This window comes from Bos indicus, chromosome 10 (genome assembly GCF_029378745.1).
Source record: "Bos indicus isolate NIAB-ARS_2022 breed Sahiwal x Tharparkar chromosome 10, NIAB-ARS_B.indTharparkar_mat_pri_1.0, whole genome shotgun sequence".
Lineage (NCBI taxonomy): Eukaryota > Metazoa > Chordata > Mammalia > Artiodactyla > Bovidae > Bos > Bos indicus.
In genome coordinates this window covers 57,418,804-57,436,404 of record NC_091769.1, presented here as the reverse complement: position 1 = coordinate 57,436,404, position 17,601 = coordinate 57,418,804, and the positions used below count along the sequence as shown (strand labels likewise).

Below are 17,601 nucleotides of genomic sequence, written 5' to 3'. Positions count from 1 at the left end.
TGGGCTCGCATCCCGAGTGGCGCACGATGCCTAGAGAGCCATCGCCCCTCTCTCCAGTTGCTGCCTCCCGGTGAAGGTTACCCAGGAGCCTCAGCTGGTGTCATCACTTCTTCCACCCTGGCCTGTTTCCCGGGAGGGCCTTTGAGAGTCCACACTCTCCCAAGCTTCAGGTGTTTGACCTTTTGCCGGGGAGGGGAACAAATATTTTAAAGGCCTTGGTCAACCCAGTGGCTGTTCAGCCGACAATCTCTGTGCTCCCTAATACTTTGCCCACCCTTCCTCTTCCATGCTCTGCGAAGAGGCGCGCTTAGTGCCAAGAGTCCCGGCCGGGCCATACCTCTCTATCCTCAGCCGCCTGGGTCCTTCTCCGGTTCAGCTGATAATTAAGCGGTGCGCCGCTTCGTGAATGACTCGGCGTGTGTGTGTGTGTGTGTGTGGGTGTGGGTGTGTGGGTGGGTTCCTATGTTAACTCGTATGGGGCCGCAGAGGTTCGTGCTGTTCCTGCGGCTTCTTCATGGCCCTCCTGGTAAAGCACCCAGAGGCCGCTGCTTGCGGAAGGACTGACGCCCGCAGGGTGGACCAGGCGCGCCGGTCTCTGTTTGGCCCGTAGGGACGCCCTCTTCCCGGCGTCCCTGCGAGAGGCCTCCAGATTTGAAAATCAATTCAGCTTCGGGAGTAATTGTTCGCTTTCCACAATCACGCTCCAATCCGGAATCGAACCTGGTCCTTGGGCCTGGCTGGGGACGCGTGGGGAAGCCCCCAGTATGGGACGTATTCCCGGCTGCCACATGCCGGCTTTCTTTCATTTACAAAAGAAAGAAAAAAAAGTCCGTAACAAAAGGCAGAGCGTGTCCGCTTAGGTGCTTTCATCCCTCAGAGAAAGGACAGATGTGTCCATTGTCAGGCCCTTGGCAGTTACGACCCGGTCAGTGCCGAGCCTCAGCCCCGGGCGAGTGGTGGTCACAATGGGGGAACAACTCCTCCAGAGCCTGGGTGTCTATCCGGGCTGGGATATGAAATAAAGTGTTTGTGACCTGAGCAGAGCCGAACTCCAACTGTATTTTCCGATCAGAGCCCACCACTGGTGTCTCTCCTGGGACTGTTCCCAGACCCTAGGAAAGCTCAGGTTGGTTCGGTGCTAGTAATGGTGGTAGCTGAGTCCCTTAGGCAAAAGCTTGGGCTGGCCTATCCTTGGGGAGGGGGAGGAGGTGGGGAGACTTCCCACCAGCGAAGGCATAAGCAGGCCAACCTCTTTGCCCAGGTCTCTACCACAGCCCAGGAAACATGAAGATCAAGGTAGGTCAAGACCTGTGGGTTCACTCTAGCTGACTTCTTTGAAAGCTATCCTGTTCAGACATGGGTTAACCTGGTTGGTTTCATCACCACAGACACTCCTATTTTGTCCAAACAATGCCTATGGGGGGTCTATCTCCGTGGACTTAGCATCAACTTGAACAATGAATATTTAGGATTTAAAACCTCCTGAGGGTAAAAGGTCTTTGGGAAACATAGACTGACAAAAAGGAACTCAGAAAACAAAAATTAATTTTAAAATTACTTGTATCTACATGTATCTACATCTATTTATACATACATACATACAAGCATAAAACATATTTTCTGCCTAGTGGATCACAATATGTTGGTGGCAAGCTGAATTATTGGTTCCTTAATGTTTCTGATCTCGTTTCTTACAACACAGAGCATGTAGCTCTCGTATGAGACCAAACAATGGGTTAACATAGAAGGCAGACTTTGAGCTAAACCGTTTGCCTCCCCTTTGCCTCTCCCCCTTCATTCTAATCCTCTTGAAGTGATTGATTTGCCCTTATGACAACTCTGTTCCCAAAAGGCAGTTTGTTAAAAGAAAGAAGTAAATACCACCAAATGCACAAATTGTTCATGGTTTTCTCTTTGTGTAACTAATTAGGGACTTGATCCTAGAAACCTTTCCTCCTTTGAGGCTCCTGGTTGAACCTCTGGAGTCTACCTGAAGAGGGCTGGGATCAGGTGAGCTTAACTCTCCCTCCCCCCACCTTATGAAAGGGGGCCTGGTTCAGTGCTGGTCCCTAAAGGAGGAGCCAAAGTAAAAATCTGGGTAAGTATTTATATGGTGGACTAAAGTGTGTACAGGACTTGCTTGGGGAGGAAATCTTAATTTTTCTTGGTCATTTATGCCTTTTATTTAACCTTCATTTTCCTGGAGTTGACTGAATTACAGTGATTTCTCAGAAACATTTTTATTCTTACTCAATGTCTTGGAAAACTTTCCTGTTACTAAGAATGTATGTTGGGTGGGATGGGCGCTCTTAGGCCTAATTAGGGTGAATGCATATCTATGTGAGTGAGTGTGCATTCGTGTGTATGGGGGGAACCAGAGGACTGGGATAGATTCTTGTCATTTTGTCTCTCTCTGCCCTTCCACCTGCCATTGCCTAGCCTGGCACCCATCCGGTGCACTATGGACGATTAAAGAGCCCAAGGATGGGTCTCTTGAAATTACCTGATGGGTTTAATGTATGTGATTACAGGATGTGTACAGTTCTATATAATAGCCAAGAAGCTTGAGGGGAGGGCTCATTGTTAGCTGGTTAGATTTTGAGTAGCTGCAGGGAACTTTAAAAAAAAAAGTCAGTCACTACTCTGTTTCATACACTTATATATTTAAGAAAAAAGGAAACAAGACTATGGACTGGATGCTTGTTGCTGGCAATATTTTCAGTGTGGAAACAAGGATTTCAGACTACTTATTTTGTAGTTGGAGTGCTGCTTGGTGGTGGTCAGGCAGGTCCAATCCTTCCTATGCTAGGTGGGCTCGAGCTTGCCCGATGACCCCAGAAGGCTTAGAAGAGAGAATGAGAATAAAGTCTTTCCTCCAAATGCTGGCCACACAAGGTTCTTTGAGAACCTTCTATCAGTTTCAGAGTTGCTACTTTAGTGTGCTTTGTAAGTAACAGAGATGTGGCATATGACTCAGTCCCAGTTTTCAGTACCTTTCCAAAGAACTGTTTCCAGCCCCTCTGAGTCATTAAATGTTTACTTCCTGTTTGTAGACAGCACAAACAGCAAAGCTGAGTGTCAGGGTGGATTCCCTCATCCAGGGCTTCATGGCAAGGCTGGTAACTCACCAGCCTTTCTGATGCCTGTAGCAAGTCTAGAATTAAACTCTTGGTGAGGAACCATTTCTTTGGTGTCGGGTAGAGTTAGGCACTTGATAACTGTGGGTGAAGGATTTGATCCTGGGTGCTTCTAGCCAGGTTCTCCTGTCTTCCTCCCACCTCTGCAGATTTTTTTTTTTTTAATCCAGAAAACTGCTATTGGCTTAGAATAGGAAAAATTCAGAAGAGGGTGGCCTGTAATTCCCTACTGACAACCATTAAAAAAAATTAGTCAGTGGCTTCTCTCCATTTTATGAGGGCCAAGGAAGTGCTAATCAATTATTCTAGCCCTCTTCATCAATCTTTGACCTTCATATACTTCTTATTCATCTGTTGTTAGTTTTTTCCTTTTTAATGTAAATTATGTTTTGCACACTATATATAGTGTGAGTTCACTCTCTCCTTTGTGACATTTCCTACCTACACTTTCCAAATCTGAAAGAGAAGATGCTCTGGTGCAGAGCTCTTTGACAGTTCCTGTTAGTTCAGCAGACTCTGGGTTATAGGAGATGCCCAGGTGGTCCAACATTCCTTTCCCCATTCTTGGGCAATTGGGCCACCGAAAATAAGCTAGAGGCGGCTTTTCCTGGACTTAAATTCATCCCAATGGCTGCCAATTTTGGCTAGGGCTTTTCAAGATCTCTGGCTAAGAGCCCTAAAGGGAGAGGGGCTTCCTGATACCCTGGGGCTTTGGATGGGGTCCAAGGCTCCCAGGTGGAACATACTGTTTTCAAGACCCCGCTATGGATGCAGCCAGCTAGATTCCGGGGCAGGTGACCTTCTCTGGCCAATCCTTCAGTGGATTTTCTTTCCTAGTCTTTGTATTGTTGAAGTATATTACAAAGGAGACCTATCTGGGCTGCAGGTGCAGTGGAGCAATGAATTTACCAGATTTGGGGCAGTGGTAAATGCTCTTGCAGTGCTTCCTTTGTGGGGCTCTATTCCAGGTTAGCCGGTGAGCCCCTGATGTAGAGAACTACAGGGCTGGAGACTGGGGAGGACAGGGAGAAGGGGTCCTTTCACTGGAGCAGATCAAAGCGACCCAAAGTGAGGACAACTCCGAGCAAAAGGGTTGGAGAGAGGGCAAAGTTGGCTCACAATGATCTCCAGGTACACCAAGCTTCAGACCTGGTGGACAGGAAGGATGGAAGTCAAGGGTGGCAGTCCAGCCCGGAATCTGAGGTGGATGGGTGTGGACTAGCCCCCAGAGCCCTGGGCTGATTGCAGTCTCTGCAGCCAGGAGCATGGCCCATTTGGTGAGCTCCTCCGCAGCCTTGCAGTATCACACCGACCCACTGGAGAGCAGCTGCACTTGGGAAGGAAAACTCTTTAAACAAATCATTTTGGTGTCTAATCAATTAGTGTTTGCGAAGTCAAGTACCATAGATTTAACAGAATAATCGTTACTGCCCTTGTCTTTATTTGACCTGCAGACACCTAGAAGATTTAAAAATGAAACGCCGGTGTTGGTGTTCTGGGCTCCCCATTCCTTGCCTGTGCCTCCCGCCCGGGGTTGCGCCTGGCCATGTGTTTTCTTGAGGCTGGGCCGCCTTTTCCCCTCCCAACCTTCATCTTTCCTTTCCCCTTCACAGTTTCTACACATTCCCTTCTTTCTTTGCCCATCCGGCCCTGTTCATCTTGCAAGTCTTGGCCTTCTCATTCCTTCGTCCCTGCGGCTGACAAGAGAACCAGCCTTGGCTGCGTGACTCTTGGGCTCTGGGCAAGCTTCTGCCCCAGCACCATCTGGGCAATGGTGCCCAGAAGTCTTTTCCCCTACAATCCTTACCCTCTAACCCTTTTGCCCCCTTCTGAACCATCCAAGGCCCAAGGGGTCCTGTGCAAGCCCTTTAACATGAGTGGAGCTTGTAAAAGACCTTCACCTTCACTTGCTGGGAACTTCATGTCGCAGGGTCTTGCTCCATAAATGCAGTGACCCAGGGTGCAGGAGAGGGGATGAGAAAAAAAAAGCAGAGTGTGTGGTCTTAGAACCCCTCCCCCTCAACTGTGGGGGAGGGGGGGGCAAGGCGCCAGGGCCTGTGGGGAGTGGGCCTGTGGTTGGGTTGGGGTGAGGGGATGACTGGGGACCGTTATGTGGGGGATGTCTGTTGTCTCAGAGGCACACTTCCCAGGGCTGGGCCAGCACCCAGGCTGAGCCAGGACTGGGAGGGTCTCCAGGTGTCTCTCTCCCCAGTTCGTCTCTTTTTTTTCAGGTCTAACTGGTGTGGATGCATGTGGATGTACTTGTGTAGGCACACCAATGTGCTCCCTGCCAGGCCTCAGACCACCGACTGGGATGTGGGAGTTCCCAGCCTTAGGTCCCAAGCGGGTTGTAGGGATGGTCACCAGGGCCAATAGACCTGGAAGCCGGGCTAGGAGGGTGTGGGAAAATGCCTGGGGCCGGTGAAAAATTTTTGGTGTCAAGAATGCCTCCACTTCTCCAGATAACCCACTCTAATACTCTTGCCTGGAAAATCCCATGGACAGAGGAACCTGGCAGTTCATGAGGTTGCAAAGAGTCAGACGCAACTGAAGTGACTTAGCTTGTACATTTCTGTAGTCACCTACGCAGCTAGAGATTGAACCTGACATACCTGGGTAGTAGATTGGTTAAATAAGCCTGTAATTCTAAAGGAGCGGGAGGAAGAGCAAGCTGGGGTGGAGGGTGCCTTCTTTCTGCACTGCCAGCCCCTGTGGGCTCCCAGATGCCCCTAACTGGACCTGGATGTTCTTGAGCCCCTGGAAGTGCTTTACAGTCCTGAATCTCCAGCACTCACCTGAGAAAGGTTGCTCTCAACAATAGATGATTATAATGTACTTGACTAATGCCTGTATTTCCCTGTTTAACATACATTAATCCAAGTAACAAAAAAAAAATCAATATTGCTAACAATATTGCAAACAAATCCTAGTCTCTCTCACACAAACCCTTGTCTGATTCTCAGTCACTTTGACCCGCTTAAATTTTGTTATCTTTCCTAGCCCACTGGTAGCCCCCAGCTAGCCTCGAATCCAGAACTGGCTTTCAATAGTTTTTCTTTAAAAATTCTATTTCCCCCTCCTCCCAGGGGGAGTTGTAGGGGGGAGGACCTGGGACACTCCCTGAGTCCCCTTGAAAACTCTGAGTTTACCTAAAACTTTGTTCCTTCCAGTACCAGTGAATGTCCCAAGTCACTGCCACTGACTTCAGATTTTTTTGTTTTCTCTAACAACCCCTCCCCCTCAAGCCCCCCACAGGGCAGCTCTCTGCTCCTCTGAAAACCCCATATGCCTCTCTTCCAGCCAATCTGCCCCCACCCTTACCACCTTTAAACTAATCATAGCCAGTGGTTCTTGGGAGTTTATTGTGATTCTTATTTTGATTACTATTTTTTTTTAAATTGGTGTTTTCCACCTGGAAGGAACAAACCCGAGGGGCTGGCTAATGAAGGAACTTAGGTTTGCAAAAACACTGTAAATAATTTAGTATTGTATTTCAAGGAAAAAAAAAATAGCTTTCTTAAATCATCCCTGCAATATAAATTGCAGACTTACAGTATGGTCCTGGTAAGTCTAAATTTTTAAAGGAGCAATATTCAAAGAGACATAGATGTCTGTATTAATTATTTATTCGCCGGTGCCTTCCTTCGTTTCTAACTTATTATTAATTAGGCGCCTCTAGTCTTTCGCAGAGCGCTCCACCGAGCCGGTTGCAGCTTTAAATATGAATTAAAAGCAAATCCAGGCTACTGTAATGCGAAAATTATTCCGTGTCTTGCATGGCAGAGATGAATAGCCGCGTGGATCAATACCGTGAAACTCGGCTCCGAACGACAGGGTTATTGATAGCTTATATTAATGATGTTAATGATGGAAAAAGGAAAACAACGGCCCACCCGACTTAGAAACTTTTTAGCCGCTGAAACCCCGCAATAAAAACGGGAAGGGGGCAGGAATCGGGCTTAAGTGTAATAAGAAAATTATTTATGAAACCGGATAAATGACTTCAGAGCCTTGATGCATTTGAACCTAACGCTCTCGGCTCCTGGCGGCCCCGGCTCCAGCTGGGGAGACCGCGAAAACCCCAAGCAGCGGTGAGCTGGGGGCTGGGGGCGCTCCGCCAGCCTCGGCAGCCTCCGGTTTGCCGCCCGCTTTCCCCTCCGTCCCCGCCGGGAGAGCCCTCTGGGGCGCCGGTCGCAGGCACTTTTGGAAGTGGGATGGGGTAGGCGCTAAGCTGGTTCTCATAGTCCAGGAGGGGACAGTGAGGCGGTCAGCTGGGCTCCGTAGCATGGACTTTGGCCCAATTTCTTCACTGGTTCTCTTGGCAGCTGCTCCCAGAGACTAGTCCAAGGTTTCGGGCTTGAGGAGGACACAAGGCTAACTCCACACTGCTCCCCCTCTCACCCAAGGCTCTTTGAATTCCCCAAATGCAAAAGGGTGGGTGGCTGGTGTCTGAAGGGTGTGTAACACTTAGAATGAAGATAAATTGCTCTAAACAGGGCAGGAAAACTGAGAAAGATGCCCACTCTCTTCCTACATGCCTTAGCGGGTTCTTTACCAGGCACGGGGTTAACTGGGCCTTGGCAGTGAGCGCCGGGCAAGCGAGGGATCTTTGAGGCTGGGTCTTCTGGGTGTGGGGAGTGGAATGAGCACACAGGTTTGGGCTCCATCCTCCTGCAATCCTGCTTGGACGCCGCTCCCTCCCCCAAGCTGGCCCCAAATATTGACGCACTCTCCCTAGCCGGGGCCGCTGAGTGACCGGGGCGGGAAGGGAAGAGGGGCGGGGAGCGATAGGTTAACTGCTGACCCCAGAGGACCGCAGCAAAGGTCAGAGCCCTAGGGTCACTCGAAGGCCCGAGGTTCCATCCCCTTCCGCAGGGCATAGAACCATCAAGTCCCCTTCCCTTAGCCAGGGTCCTAGGCCCTTGGAAATTGGTGGTGGGGGTGGAGTGGGGTGGTGGTGACCTCTGCCATTCACTGAGGGGGCGGGGGAGGGGGGGTGGCTGGGGGAGTTGGTGGATGGTAGGCTTGCCAGTGGGTCCGCGGTCGGCGCTCCCTGAGTCCAGCCTTTTGGATTGGAGTGAGAGTTTCGGGGATTTTAATTTATGCTGGCGACTGTAATTTGTTCTGCATTTCAGGCGGGAGGAGAAACTACCCAGAACTATGGGAAAATTCCCACGTAGTCCACAGAGCAAACAATTCCCTCCAAGGGATGGGGTAATTTTGTTTTTTTTTTAGTAGGTCTTTTGAAATCTGTTTTTCCTTCTTTTCCTTTCTCCCTCTCCTTCACCATCCTTTTTACTTCTCTTTCCCCGTTTTATTTCTATCTTACCCTCTTCGTCCCGTTTCATTTTCTTCTCCACCTCTTTTCATTTTTTTCCCTTTCTTCCTTCCTCTCTCCAACTCATTCCTTTCTTCTTTGAAGCTTTCTCTCCTCATCCCCTCCCTCTTTCTCTTCCTTCTATAGCTAGGTGGAGGCCAGGCCCACTTCCCTGCACCTCAAGACTTTCACATGAAAGGTGCCAACACCATTTGGCATCAGCATCAAATATCACTTTGTTTTTGACAAAGGAAAGAAAGAACATCAGAATTCAGAGAAATCATCCATGCCTCTGAGCCCATTAGCAGGAACTTGCATCCCTTGCCACTTCTCTACTGGGCTTTTGCCCTTGTCCGAGGTCGGCCAGCTCAGGGTCATGTCCCTTTCCTAAACTTGGGGCTGCTTCGAGAGTGTGCTTTCCTTGCTAATGCTTCTCACGGTGCTGTCTGGGACCAATAACATCAAGATTTGGGGGTTGTTGGTTTTATTTTTATTTGATTTTATTTTGAAAAAAATTGCAGTGAAACTCTGAGGCCATAACTTCTAAAAGCACTAGCTGAGTCTTAAATCTATCCTAGTGCACCAGAGGTTGAAACCATTATCTCAATAACTAGACAAAAACCAAACTTCCTGCCACCCAGGCAGAACCCCATTTTAGCTATCTCGCTTCAAAGTCCACAATCAGCTACATGTTTCAGATAAGCACCTGCCCACTGGAGTGCAGTCTTAGAGCCACACCATCTACCAACAAACAGCTCTTCCTCAGAAAGGAAATAAAACAGACACTGCACAAAATCACTTGATTCTGGAAAAATCAATATCAAGATTAGGTTTATTGTCTGCTTATATGATTAAAAATGACAAAGTGTTGCCTTTTATTTTCATAAAAAGACAGAAGTCTGAACAAAATAATTTACTATTGAGTTCTTGTTTCATTTGCCTGGCAAAACCTGGAGGAGGCTGAAAAAGCAGTTAGGAGGTGCAGTGGCCCTTGCTGGGCACCGGTGAACTTGCCATCGGAGGATGTGTGCTGCTGTGTGTGCGAAGAGAGTAGTTTCCTAAGGTCCAGTTTGCCCTAAGGCCAGGCCAGCTGGGTAGTTCTCAGTTCTTCCTCATTTCAAAGAAATGCTTGATCATCTGTCACTTGCCCTTACTTTCTTTAGCTCAAACCTGGGTTCCAGGTGTTTTTCCCCCCAAAATAACTATCAGGATCAGGCTGCTTCAGTGGCTGCACGACTCTGGCAGAGGCAGCACCAGGGCCTTGCTGGCTCCTTCAGACGTGGCCTCCCAGATCCCTTTCCAGCCACCCTGGATCTTAGGTCCTATGAAGCACTGCTCTGCCTCTGTGTGCATATGCGTGCGTGCGTGCGTGTGTGTCCCCGACCCACTACTTGGCCCGATTCACGCTCCCTCTTTGGGGAGGCTCTCGGGGTTCCACAGTCTGAGCTGCAATCAGGAAAATGGGGTTTTCGAAACCACTGTGGGCTGGATTCTCCAAGTGTTGCCGGCGGTGAGCGCATTCGAGGGACAAGACGGCTTTGGGCGCGCGCGCTGGTTACACCACTGCGGGGGTTATCTATCTACGTTAAAAACAAAAAGAAAAACAAAGAAAAAAAAAATCCACTGTATGAATCCCAGCTTAAATTCCCCTCCCCTATCTCGAAACCCCTAAAAACCCACTTAGAATCTACTCTCATCTCTAGGCTGCTGCTCTTGGGCAAGAGTCCCGCGTGCTCAGAGCATGCTCCCAACCCGTTACTACCTTGTTCTAGAACAAGAGTGGCTCCCAGACGCACAAGGTTCATGGAGCGCGGTGCCCGAGAGAACAGTTTCACGCCGCTCATTTAGCACCATTAGGAAAATAACTACCTAGACGGTCCCTAAGAGCCCCAAATCCGCCTTCGGATTTGGAGTTGGAGCCGTTTGGCGGACTGCAAGCTCCGACTCATTTCTTAAACGCATTAATTTGCTCTCCATTTGTTCTGGAACCTAGTGGAAAACCTGGTGGTTGTGGAAATGAAACCTAACCAAACCATCTCCTCTACTGAGTCCCCACGGGCATAGCTTCTCCAAGGCCGTCCTGGCCTCCTCTTGGGGTGGAGGGCTTACGGTGTAGCGCCCGTGGATTACATGCTACTGGGAAATGTGACAAGCCCGGCTGGGCGCCGACGGCGGGCTAGCGGTGGTCGGGCCCCGCTCGCTGTCAGGCTTGACGTCTCTCTCTTCGCTGCCGGGGTGCCAGTTCAGCGCACCCTCGAATCGGAGCACTTTTCACGGAGACGCCCGAAGGGAGACCGAAAGGGCGCCTGGGTCCGGACAGGCTTATCTGAGGAAGCCACCTTGGGAAGGGGGAAGGCAGCCCGAGGGTTGAGAACTCGCCTGGCGCCTGCTTGGGGCAGCTCTGGACTCCTTTCCGCGTGAAGGCAAATTCAGCCACTAGCTTCTCGGGAAACAAGTCTGGTCTCTCCTTTCCTCTCCCGGACCCTCTCTCCAGCCTCTTTTCTCTACCTTCCTCCCTCTTTAGCCATGAGTACTCCGAAGCTGCTAGCCCTAGGGTCAAAGGTCAGGCCTTCACTGGGGGCTTGGGGGCGCAGGCGGCAGGGTTCGCCTTCTTCGTGCACTGGCGGGGAGCACGGGAGTCGCCTGGCTTGTCATTCAGGGCTGGACACCCATTGCCAACCAAAGAGAAAACAGACATTGAACTCAGAGCTCCCTCTTCCAGTACTTAGACCTCTTTGATGACAAGGAGAGTTGAAGGGGATGGTAGTTTAATTTAGAAAGTTGTACCCAGACCATAAAGTCACTCATCTGGATATTTTAGGAGTCATTTTTTTGGGGGAGGGAGTGGGTAATGATTTCCATAGGTGTCTCCATTGAGGTGGTTTTGAGCACAGGATTGACCTTTTAAGAGCAGGCTTTTGTTGCATCATTTCCCTTGCCCTAACCCTGGTCAGAGTTGGAAAGAAGTTGCCAGAAGGGCTCTAGGAGAGGTTAACGAATGCCCAGCTCTCCAAGTAGACAGATCTGTTCCAAAGGGACCGACCTTTCGCATGAGTAGGGGCAAGGCAGGCAGAGTAAAAAGCAGATCTCTATGCACATTCACGTGGCTTCATGTAATGAACACATCTCCATCAATTTCTGGAGGCAGAAGGCTCAATTTACTTGGGTTTTAGCCGAGGAATGTTCTTAGCCTCAGCTCTGACTACAGAGGAGCCTAGTAGTTAGAATTCTCTCTCCAACGAAAGCGATGGTCAATAGAATTCTCGGTATCAAATGAGCAATAATTTGCTGTGGCTACATGCTGGATAATGAAAGATGTTAGTGGGATCAATAAAAAATGAAAACACTTTTACTTACATCTTGAGTTACTGTTTTAAGTGAGCAAGAGGGATGCAACAAACCCAAAGCTAGGCTCAGATCCTCTGCAGACCCCCTCAGACTCACAAAGCTCTTTTACCACCGGAGTCTTTTTGCTGCCAGGACCTCTAACTTCCACCTTCTGTGCTCACAGGCAAGTGGGTTATTTATATCAAATTAACCCCTGGGAACCTGGTAATAGTTTAACTGTCAGGATTTTACATTTTTTCCTTTTTTCTGCACCCCGAATTAATTTTAAATTGTTTTGCATCAGAACTAAACTGTTTGTGGTTTACAGAAAAAGTAGGAAAACATCCCAAATCTGATTTGTCCATTGAAATGCTTATAAATGTGCACTCGACAGACAAACCCAGGGGGGCCTGTGTTCTTCCATTGTGTATGAAGAAAACACAGGTAAAAGGATAGACTAAATTCCTTTCAATTTGTTATTTGTGGCCATGAAATCTGGAAAATTCAGACATTAAAATCGTTTTTTTCCAGACTAGTTAATGCCCTCATCTTCATTCATAATCATTTCTTCTGTTCAATGTGTTTTTAATTTGCATTGGGTTTATTTATACGTTCCAGGCAGCTTCTCTCACCATTCAATCCCAAACACCTAGGAACATATCTGTTCCTTAAGAAACCTATTGCAAAACCATCCATAAAGCATTTAATATATATATTTAAGATACAAGACTGAAAAATATCCCAAGTGCTCTGCATAAAACAGGCTCAACGAAAAAGCTCGTTGTCAGACAGCTTCCAGCACCCGAACCGATATAAACAAAGAACATTGGGAAATGTGTGTTTGGTTGCTTCTGTGGATTTGAGAAGCCTATATTTTCTCACCATTAAAGGGTGCGGTGGGTGGGTGGGGAAAGACACGAATTTAGCCGCCGCTTTATGCTCTCTGACCAGAGGAGCTCGTTCTTCCATCGAGATAATGGTCAGTGCTGCAAGGACAGTGGCCTGAGATAATCCTGAGTACGTTTGTGTTGGATTTGCAGAGACAACAAGCCACCTGGGAGATTTAGAAAGCGGGAACCAGCCTAGGGAAGTGTAGACAAGTTTTAACTCGGGGTTTTCCCCAGGTCAGTGACCCTGGCTATCTCCATTTCTACGACTCGCACGGATGCAGGCGCAGTTCTGCCGCCGCATGCGGCTTCGCAGGAGAACCGCTCATAGACCGCAGACGCGCGCTCGCGTACCCTCCACCACGCTTGGCACGCCTGGATATTTACACCCTATTTGGGAGGCCTCCTTCCCGCCCTCATTTGCTACTTTAAATTTGCCAGGAGGACCTGTTAGCGCCGAAGCTGGGTGGGCAGGGTGGGAGGGGGGCGCCCTCGCTCGGCTCCCTGACCGTGACGCGGCTTCTGCCCTCCGCCCTCGGTTCCCACCCTGTCTGTGTGGCTACAGGCTCAGCAGTGGACCAGCGACGCCGGGCCCCTGGAGCCCCTGCCCCGGCCTGTCCCCCACCCCCACCTCCGCACGCGCCAGTGAGAGAGGCTTACCCGGGTGGGCGAGTCGCGGCGCATTAGCGGATTTCATGGCAAGTTGCTTCTGTGACAAGTGATCAGGTTCACGTTTGAGGATTTGCCCCCTAGGAGGGAGGAAACGAGAGTCAATCTGCATAATTTCAAATGAGAAAGAAAGCGGGAAACTGGGGAGCCTAACTTCTAGCTTCCTAATTCCCCCCTCCCCGGGATCCTATAAGCCCCCCACCCCCCACCCCGGAAACTGTAAGTACCCTCCGCTCCCGCCCCCGCACCAGTGCACAGTAAGAAAAAGTGATCCGCACAAGTCGCAGGTGATACCTTTTATTGCGCTCATTTTAAAGACAGGGACGGGATGGCTCCCTCCATGAAGCCTTTCTCGAAGCTCGGCCCCGGGGAGGTGGGTCAGCCAGGCCGCTTCAGGACCCCTCAGATTCCTGAAAGGTCGCGAGGTGAGGGGTGCGGAAAAGAGCGACCTCGGGCTTCGTGCCAAACGGCCCCCTTCAGCGCCCCGGTCTGAGCTAGGCGCGCAAACCCAAATTCCCTCCAGCGCCTTCGGCTCCATCTTTAAGTCCAGGCAAAGATCAATTCTCCCTCTCTCTCGCACGCACACATTTGCAGCCATAAATAAACAGCTCCCAGCTAAATCAGGAACCCGAGAAGAGAAAGAGAGAAAAAAGAAGAGAAGGATGAGATCCAAAGCACGGGTCTCGCTTCTCCAGAGCGCCGGAGGGCTCTTTTTGGTCCGGCTAGCCTTGCATTTGGGGTTGCAACTTGCATTTGAATAGCTGCCTGGGCTTGTTATGGACCCGGGAAAGCTCTGAAAGGGAATCACTATGCAAATTGTCCCAGTTACAATCGAAAGGTTCGATCTCCAGGAGCTGCCTGACGGAAGTTGATGTCAGCTATCTGTGCATTAGGGTTGCATTACCGCCTTCGCCGGCCTCCTCAACACCCCCGCTCGCGCCTGCCGGGGAGGCTTTTTTTTTTTTTTTTTTTTGCTTCTGTGTATATTTTCCCTCAGTAATTAAAAATAAAGAAAGAAAGGGGAAAAAAGGGGGGAGGGGGCTTAAGGTGGCGATGTAGTTGGCTCGGGCCTGGGAGGCCCACGGGCAGAGGGGAAGAGGTGAGGTGCAGGCGGGGAGGGGGGTGGTGGTGGTAGTACTTTTGCAGCAGGTGTTGATGGTGCGTTTGAAATCAAACATTTAGAAATGGTTTTTTAGCGTTTTGCAGGCCTAGGCGGCGGCAAGGGGGTGGGAGCAGCGATGTCTGCGTCCGCCCGCCTGCTTGATCCTACAATGCCGGCTGCAGATCAATACCTGCTCACTGTAATCCCAGTAATTGTAGGGCTCGCAGCTTTTATTTTAAAGAAATAGGACACTAGGGCGCGGACGAGCGGCTGAGGCAGCGCTGCTGGACTCTGGTGCCTCCAGGCGCCTTTTGGGGCTCCCATCTATTACCCTAGAGCCCTAACAGCTCCTTGCAATGGGGTAGTTTTGGGGCACCAGCGCTCGGAAATCAGCGTGGCTCGCGTGGCCTCCGGCCGAGAATGGCGCTCGCCCGAAGGCGCTCTTGGTGACTCAGGGCAGGCCGCGTGCGGTATGGGATCGGTCTTTTCCGGGCCTTTTCGCCGGCTCAGGAGGGTGGACCCACCTGGGGATGGGCATCTTGGGCTTGGACGCTGGCCTGTTTGCCTTAGGCCGCACGGACTCCAGACCTCGACGCTTGGGGCCCGCGGTTGTTGGAATACGGGCCTTCGACACTGAGGCGAGACGTTTTGTCCCTTCTCGGCTGCCTTCCGGGGCCCGAGGCCTAGATAAGGCCTGCACTGTTTGGGTCGCTCGGCCTGGGAGGCTGGTTAGGGCGCTAGGAACCGGCTATTTGCCCGTGCGACCACTTAGGCGCTTGTTTCCTCAGGGGGCGCGGGGCCACGCCTTTGGCCGAGACCCACCAAGCCCGCCGCTCCCGCGGGCCTCCTGCTGCCTCTGCTGCCCGCCCCTTGTTGGCAGGGCCGGGGCAGGACCGCTGGGGCCTGGGGCCGCAGCCCCTGCGCGGCTGGCAGCCCGCAGCTTCTGGCGCCCCCGAAGATGACCATCTGTCATTCAATTAAGGTTTCAGGGCAGCTGATGGGGGAGCCAGGGTCAGCGACCTCAGGACAAAACGGCCTGCTGCCTCGGATAGGAGAAGTTCAAATGTTAAATGCAGAACATTGTGCCCACTCCTAGGCCCGGCCCCTACCCGGCCTCAGGTCCGGCCGGTGGACAGCAGCGGGGTGAAGGGCAGCGGTCATTAGCACTTAGATTTCAGCTCTGGGCCGGGCTCCTTCTGTTGGGTCATTTTGACCAGAGAACCTTTAACCCTTTCACGCCAGCCCACCCTCTAGGGAAGGCCAGCTTGTCTGATGCAGGAAAGAAAGAGGGCAATCAGATGCACCCATATAAAGAGGGGTCACATTGTATTTCGGGTCACTTCTTAATTGGAGAAGAAAACCTACAAGACAGAAGGAAAACAGTTCATTATAACCAAAACAAACTATGAGGTCTTAATAGTTTAATTTTCTAATTTTTAGTTTTGGGGGAGAAGTGCATTCATCAGATATGATCAGGGAACTAACTACTGGGCCAGTATGGGGAGAATGGATTTGTTAAAAAAAAGTTCCAAACTTTCCACCCATATTTAACTGTATTTACCCAAACGTGTGCGAGTGGTGATGAGCTTAAGCCAGCCACACACAACTTCATTTAAATGTTGGTGATGAAGTTTCCACTGCAGCCAGCCTCATCTTCAGTTGAAAATAGATTGGACAGTTGGTCTTTCCCTTTGGGGACTTTCTCATAATAAAATGAGATTAAAAATAATTTTAATTGAATGGAATTCATAAAAGACATTAATTAGGCATTCACAGGCTATGGGCATTTAGGTGTTAATATTCCTGGCTTCCCTACACGGACAGAAGGAGAAGCAGCCACATACTTAGCAGTTTTCAATGGAAGATCCAACTATTCCTCTCAATTATTAACCGTGAAGCCTGAAAACTATTCTATTAGCAAGATATCATTTAAAGGCTTGGAAAACTAGGTCTTTCAGCAGGCTAGTTGGTAATAAAGGAAGGAATTGGGGCTTCTGGCTTCCAGCCCCACTTCTCAATATCAAACTTAGCCTTTACTTTTTGGAAGTAACTATCAAGAAATCAATGAATCAATCAGACATTCAGCATGGAAGCACCTTAGCAAATTTTTCATTGGATAACAATGAATAATACATGGCCCTCCAGTATATTGACTGTGGTAAATGGTCTTTAAGATAAGGTGCTGCAACAAGTATCTTTAAATAAAATCAAAATAAAAAGTTTACCACAATCATAATAAATTGTTCAGTCATCCTCCTATTGACTCACATAGCATCTTTCTTCAGGGGCATTTGGAGTTATTTTTTCCCCCTTACAAACAGACCAGAACAAATTGATGAATTGGGCTTTCACTATGCTAATTTAGACATTATAAATATTTAATTAACATCCCTAATAGCCAGTCATAGAGGGCCCGGCTCTACTTTACACTATTCTTAATCTAAAGTAAATGCTTTTCCCATTAATAGCCTGATGCCATATTAGCAGCTTCCTCGGTAAAAGGGCCCCACTTAGACTAAAAGGAGGCAGCATTGAGTAGTCTGCATTAGATAGGGGTTTATTCTTGTTTGTAAAGAATCCAGGGAATGGTATCAACTCTCTACAAATTCCACCTTTCCCAGTTCTTGCTTAGACTATTCTAATAGGGACAACCTTGCAATTTTACTTTTCTAGACAAGGTAATATTTTGAGTTTTTACTAGAATAAAAATGGATTTATTTTAGTAAGATTTATATTAAAAAGTGAATCATAGGTAGTGAATGACAAATTGCCAACTGTAGAATTTACTAGCCTTTTCAACAGAGTGGGGCAGGGGAAAGAATTCTGTACTAGGAGTCTTGTAACGCTTACTAGTGATGGGACCCTTGGGCAAGGCATTTAACCACTCTGAGCCTCAGTTTTCCCTTTTAATAAGTCACATAGTGCCTATGCCACAAGGTTACTTTAATGATTAAATGGGAGAATATATGTGAAATTACTTGGCATATAGTTCAGTTCAGTTCAGTTGCTCAGTCGTGTCTGACTCTTTGCGACCCCATGAATCGCAGCACGCCAGGCCTCCCTGTCCATCACTAACTCCCGGAGTTCACTCAGACTCACATCCATCAAGTCAGTGATGCCATCCAGCCATCTCATCCTCTGTCATCCCCTTCTCTTCCTGCC

The 17,601-nt window shown here is 49.3% G+C and overlaps 1 long non-coding RNA gene across 1 annotated transcript; it reads right to left on the bottom strand.

Moving 5' to 3' along the window:
* Nucleotides 1-9,253: 9,253 nt before the first annotated feature.
* LOC109564546 (uncharacterized) lies at nt 9,254-15,383 on the bottom strand. The gene is made up of 4 exons (XR_002181506.2): nt 14,964-15,383; nt 13,632-13,952; nt 13,329-13,417; nt 9,254-10,034 (listed from the first exon to the last, which is right to left on the bottom strand). It is a non-coding gene; the product is annotated as an uncharacterized lncRNA (long non-coding RNA).
* Between the last annotated feature and the right edge of the window lie 2,218 nt (nt 15,384-17,601).